The following is a 6,508-nucleotide window of genomic DNA, read 5'->3' on the forward strand; positions in this document are numbered from 1 at the left end:
TAAATTTGGTGAAAATATAATACTGCTTTCACCATACAGGGCTGTATGCATATAATTAGGTTTTATATATATATATGTATGTATTTTGTATGTATGTATATGTGTACATTTGATATTATATATAACCCATTTATAATCTCAATTCATACCCCAACACAGAAACCACATGTTAAATGCTTGGGATAATATAACCGGGGCTGCTATGGTCAATACTTCTTACTGAGAGATGAAGGTTACCATGGCATATTGACACTTCCCCTGAATATACCCTAGGAGTTAGTGTGGTAATAAAAGGCTGGAGGTAAGTGTTGGTTAGGAATGTCTGATGAACCAGAGTTTGTTGTTGTTGTTGTTTTCTTATATAAGTTTTGTTCAAATCATTCAGTCTGGATTGGGCTGGAGATATTCCTGTCCTGGTCTCTGTGGCGTTCCCCCGTGGTGGCATGTCAATAAAACCCCCTGAGATCCAGCTTGTCTCTGTGGTGTCTTCTTTTACAGTCTCTGAAGCTTCAAAGGGGTGTCACTACTGAAAGAGGTTGTCTGTTCTTTTTTTTATTATTATTAAGATGTATTTATTTGAAAGGCAGAGTTACAGAGAGGCAGAGCAGAGAAAGAGAGAGAGAGAGGTCTTCCATCCGCTGGTTCACTCCCCAGATGGCCACAATGGCCAGAGCTGTGCCAATCCAAAACCAGGACCCAGGCCCAGTCTCCCACATGGGTGCAGGGGCCCAAGGACTTGGGACATCTTCCACTGCTTTTCCAGGCCATAGCAGAGAGCTAGATCAGAAGTGGAGCAGCTGGGACTCGAACTGGCACCCATATGGGATGCCGGCACTGCAGGACCCACTACACCACAGCGTTGGTCCCCATCTGTTCATTTTAAGTCCACTGTTCATTCCCCTCCACAGTTCTCATCCCTGCTTGTGGGTGCATACATTTACTCACTTGTTTATTATTATTATTTATTATTGCTATTGCTAACTGTCTACTCTGTGCCTGCTCTTGTTGTAGCATGGGATACAGCAAAAACTAGCAAAGCCCATGCCTCCATAGGAATGTCAGTCACACACAGATAAGCAAATATGTAGTTATATCACATGGCAGTAAGTGCTCAAAGGAGCAATTAAGTAGACTAAGGAGAAAAGGAATATGCACCAAGGTTTGTGATCTGGGTAGGCTTCTACATTAAGGTGCCACTTGCACAAAAGTCTGAGAGACAGAAGGGACAAGCCATATGGATATCTAGAAGAGGATGATTTCTAACAGAGGGAACAGAAAGTACAAAGGTCCTGAGGCAGGAGCACACCCAACATGTCCAACCTTTGACAAAGGAGAGAAACCTTGAAGACATTTATGTGAAGTGAAATAAGCCAGGCACAAAAAAGACTGATGCTGCATGATTTCACTTCTAAGTTGAATCTTAAAAAAGTTGAATTCATAGAAGCAGAGATTAGATTGGTGGATACCAGAGGGGATTGGGAATGGAACTGGGAAGATGTTGGTCAAAGAATATAAAATTTCAAATAGACAGGAGGAGTGAGTTCAAGAGATTTATTGTACAACATGGTTACTATAACAATGTATTGTGCACTTGAAAATATCTAAGAGAGTAGATATTAAGTTTTTCTCACCACACACACAAAAAAAGATAATTCTGTGAGGTCATATTATCTTAATTGCCTTCATTTAGCTATTTTACAATGAAAACATATTTTAAAATATGTTGTACAACATGATATACATAAATATATGTAAATATATAAATGTAATTTTTACTGGTTGTCGCTCCCCCTCTTCGCGGAGGAACGACACAGGGCCCTGCGCTGTTCTTCTGTCTGCTCAGCCCTTCCCGGGTTTGCTGCTGGTTCTTCCCAGGTTGGCTACCGTCCCTTCCACCTCCGTGGAAGGGCGGTTCCCCCTGCCACTTTCCCCACTTCCGCGGGGGAGCGGCACACCGCCGGCCGGCTCTCTCGGGGGCTGCTCAGATGTTATTTGGATGTTCCCCTTATATGTTCCTGGTGCATGTTGTCTCTCTCCTCCTTTATAGTCCTCTTCCACCAATCCCAACTCTGCTACCCACACGCCGAGTACGCTGCTCTCCTCCAATCAGGAGCAGGATCAGCTCCTGCAGGTTACTGGTCGAACTGGAGGCAGCTGTGTAAAAGTTGTTTACTCCTCTCCCAGCGCCATATTGTGGGAGAGCAGATGCATAGAATAAGTCTTAATTCCAGTAACTTAGTCTAGTCCGAGTTGCTCCCCACAACTGGTCAGTTTTTGAAAATGAGCAAGGAAGCCTGTGACAGAAGCAAAATGGTTGAAGGGGAGAGTGGAAGGGAAGGGAGAGGGGAGGGTCAGATAAGTTAGGTCATCATGGGACCATGTGGAGACCTTGATTTTCCACCTGAGTGAGATGGGAAACCAATGAGAATTGTAGGAAGAGGAATGATATAATCTAACTGAAATTTAAAAGAACTACTCTAGTTTCTGAGTTAGATGTAGGCAGTAAGGATGGGCCAAGGATAGGTAGCAGTTCCGTGGGTAGTAGGCACTGAAAAAATGATGTTAGATTATAATGAGGGCTTGTATCATGTTCCAGTTAATACAGTTTCAGAAGTCATTATTCCAAAACTAGCGGCTTAAAATAACAGCTTTTATTATGCATATGTGTTCTGTGGGTCAGGGATTTAGAATTTGGAAAGACATAGTAGTCTCTGTTCTGTAATATCTGGAGCACTGAGATCCCAGATCCAGCTAGGGGCATGTACATTGTCTTATAATAAAAATTAGGGAAAAAGAAAGGATGGTTAAGAAGGGTACTTAATAAGTGAAGTTGTATTTGGAGGCAGTCTTAGGGTAAAGACAGGAGAATATAGCATATTTGTGTTGATGAGTAGGATCCTGTAGAGTTAGACAGATTGGTGATGCAAGAGAGGGATGAGGTAATGGTTAAAAACAAAGAAAGAGGGGCTTGAATTTGAGGGCAAATGAAAGAGTTGGACTATGAAGAGAGCAGGGATAGTTTTTGTATTTAAAAAAGGACTGAGAGTGAAGGCACCATTCAGGTTAGTTGGCAGATTTGATGATGAGACAACACGGGAGTTCCTATTTGCTTGCTTTGGTTTTCTCAGTGTAGGATGAGGTAAGGGCAGTGTCTGAGCGTCCCCAGGGCAGTGGGGGAGATGCAGAAGGTGCACAGGAGATGTACAGTGTTCGTTTTGGAGAGTGGGAGATGTCCTGCAACTGCCCAGAGTATCTCAGTAACTATATCTAACCATGAAGTTCAAATGAGACGAGTTAGTAAAGCTGTTTTCTCCAGCAACTTCAGTGGCTTCAGTGGTTTAGTGATTGGGTTTAATCAAGGTGAGACTTGTCAGGCAAGTTCAATATAGGGAGAGAGGAGCAAGGGGACTCATCTCTTTTATAAAAAGATTTATTTGTTTGAAAGAGTGATAGAGGAAGATGAACAGACAGGTATACACACACATGCACATGCACACAGGCTCAGAGAGACATCTTGCATCCACTGGTTTTGCTCCTAAAACAGAAGCTTGGCCAAGCTGAACCCAGGAGCCATCCTGGTCTCCAGGAACCCAGGTAATTTGACCATATGCTGCTGCTTCCCAGGCAGATTAGCAAGGAACTTGATTGGAAGCAGAGCAGCTGAGACTTGAACCAGCATTCCAATTTTGGATGCTGGCATCACAAGTGGCAGTTTAACTGCTGAACCACAATGCTGGCCCCAGGAATTAGTCTTTTCAAATGACATATTGAACCATTAAATCTAAGCTTGGTTAGGGAAGGAAGTGGTGATATGAGGGAAAATATCAGAACAATGAGAAAGGGGTGAGGATCAATGGATAGGAAGTCTTGATGTCAATTGATAGAAAATCTGGAGTAGGTGAACTGCAAGGAGTGGAGGTTTTGGAGCTGTTGGAATACATCCCACTTGGCTGTGGTATATAATTCTTTTTATACACTATTGGATTAGATTTACAAAAAAATTTATTAAGGATTTTTATATCCATGATATGAGAGATAACAGAGCATTACTAGTCTATAGTTTTCTTGTAATGTCTTTCTCTGATTTTTATATAGACTCATGCTGACCTCATGGAATACACTGGAAAATGTTCATCTACTTCTGCTTTCTTGAAGATAATTGTGGAGAAGTGGTATTAGTTCTTCCTTAAATGTTTGCTAGAATTCACCTGTGCAACCATTTGGGCCTAGACTTATTTTTTGAAAGGATTAAATCTTTCATTCACCTGTTCACTCCCCAAATGCCCACAACAACAAGGACTGGGCCAGTCCCAAGCCAGGTGCCTGGAACTCCATCCAGATACCCATATGGGAGGCAGGGGCCCAAGAACTTTCCCATCATCTACTCTATCCTAGGATGCATTAGCAGGAAGCTGGGTTGGAAGTGGAGTAGCCAGGATTCAAACTGGCACTCCAGTAGGCATCCCACACAGTGGCTTAACTTGCTGTGCCACAATGCCTTATCTCTCTGTTGAAGTTTTCAATTCTGTTGCATTTTCCAGCTCTAGGATTTCTGTTTTATTTTTTGATTTCCATTTTAAATTAAACCTAAATTTGTCATATATAATTTTCCTAATTTTGTATAGTTATCCATCTCTGCTTTCTTGCATCTCATTGAACTTATTTTTAACTTTGAGTTATTTGTCAAGTAGTTTATAGATTTCCATATCTTTGGTATTTGTTAGTAGAGCTTTACACATTTGCCTGATTCTTTGTTATCTGTATGGCCTTTATTGGTGTCTGTGCATCCCAATTTTAGTATATGTGCTGCCGAAGTGAGCACAGTGTCTGTGCATTCAAGGAGCACAACCAAGGGCAAATGTGATTGCAGTCCAGTTCACAGATGGAAGGAACTGCTCCTGAAACTGGGACCATGGTCAGTGGACTTGCCTCCTGGGCTGGGTTTGTCCTCTCAAAACAGTCCTCCTAGAACTTGTGCTCCAATATAGGGAATTCCAAAGCTCGCCCAAGGACACTTATGTCCATGGATAGCTGTGAAATAATATTGTTGCAATGAGAGATAAGTGCAGGGAGCCTTTTATTTTATTCCACCAGCTTGCTGACTTTTTTTTTTTTTTGACAGGCAGAGTGGACAGTGAGAGAGAGAGAGACAGAGAGAAAGGTCTTCCTTTGCCGTTGGTTCACCCTCCAATGGCTACCGCGGCCGGCGCACTGCAGCCGGCGCACCGCGCTGATCCGATGGCAGGAGCCAGGTGCTTCTCCTGTTCTCCCATGGGGTGCAGGGCCCAAGCAGTTGGGCCATCCTCCACTGCACTCCCTGGCCACAGCAGAGATCTGGCCTGGAAGAGGGGCAACCAGGACAGAATCCGGTGCCCCGACCGGGACTAGAACCCAGTGTGCCGGCGCCGCAGGTGGAGGATTAGCCTAGTGAGCCACAGCACCGGCCCTTTTTTTTTTTCTTTTAAGAAGAGTGTGAAGTCATTTGTTAAGGACAAAGAGGAAAACAGAGGTTTAAGGAATGTGGATAAGACTTAAAATAGAAATAAAGAGAATCATACAGCAAGTTTAGCTTAAGTCCAGTACTGAAGACAAAGTGTGAGTTAATAATATTACCATTTTCTTTGAAACATTGAGAAGTATATTGCTGGACACTTTCATATTTGGTATCTTTCCACTCAGGTGTGATGGGGTAGAGAATGGCAAAGAAGTTTAGGAAGTTGTGAAGAAATTGGACATAAAGATAGGTTATGAATTTTTTGCTTGATTTGGAAGACAAACAGGCTGATGGAAATGGAAAAAGTAAAAGAGTTTGAATACTGCAGATGTCAGTGGGGTTGAAAATTTATGTTTGGAATAATCCAACAAGCTACCTACAGAGTCAATAATGAGGTGTTTGATTTAATGACTTTGAAGCTTGGGTAATTTTGATGATATTTTCTAGAGTGGTATTATGGAAGATGTAGAGTGACAGAGAAGATAATAAAGGTAGAATCAATATGTTGGATGAATCATTTATATGGACATAGAAATCTCCAAGAAACTGGTAAGAGTTGGGTGGAGAGAGAAGGCAGGTGCCAAAATTTTTAATGAATGAAAAGTCATATGTCAAAAATAGGTATGTGGAATGGCTAAGTAGTATGAACCTCAAAGATAAAAGGTCCCTCTACACGAGGATAAGCAATAATGAGGATTGAGAGAAATAAAACTAAGGAGTTCTAAAAACATGAGAGGATAATGGTCATCTCTTAAGAGGGCTCCCAGGAGAATATTGTTATCAAGAGGAGGCAGATAAGCAGGTTGTGGGGGGAATGTTCCAAAGGGCAAAAGAGATCTCTTGTTTCCTAGGAGGGTCACTGTCAAGTGGAAGATACCACTCAGATTTGCTGCCATGATCAGACCCTTCCTCCCTCTCCTCTTCACTTAACCTCTGTACATTCTCATGAAGTCAAAAACCAGGTGAAAGAGCAGTATGGAATTGTAATATTAGCTTGTAACATTTAACAGATAA

Source organism: Oryctolagus cuniculus, chromosome 17 (assembly GCF_051225735.1).
Source record: "Oryctolagus cuniculus isolate XC-2025 breed Fujian yellow rabbit chromosome 17, ASM5122573v1, whole genome shotgun sequence".
Lineage (NCBI taxonomy): Eukaryota > Metazoa > Chordata > Mammalia > Lagomorpha > Leporidae > Oryctolagus > Oryctolagus cuniculus.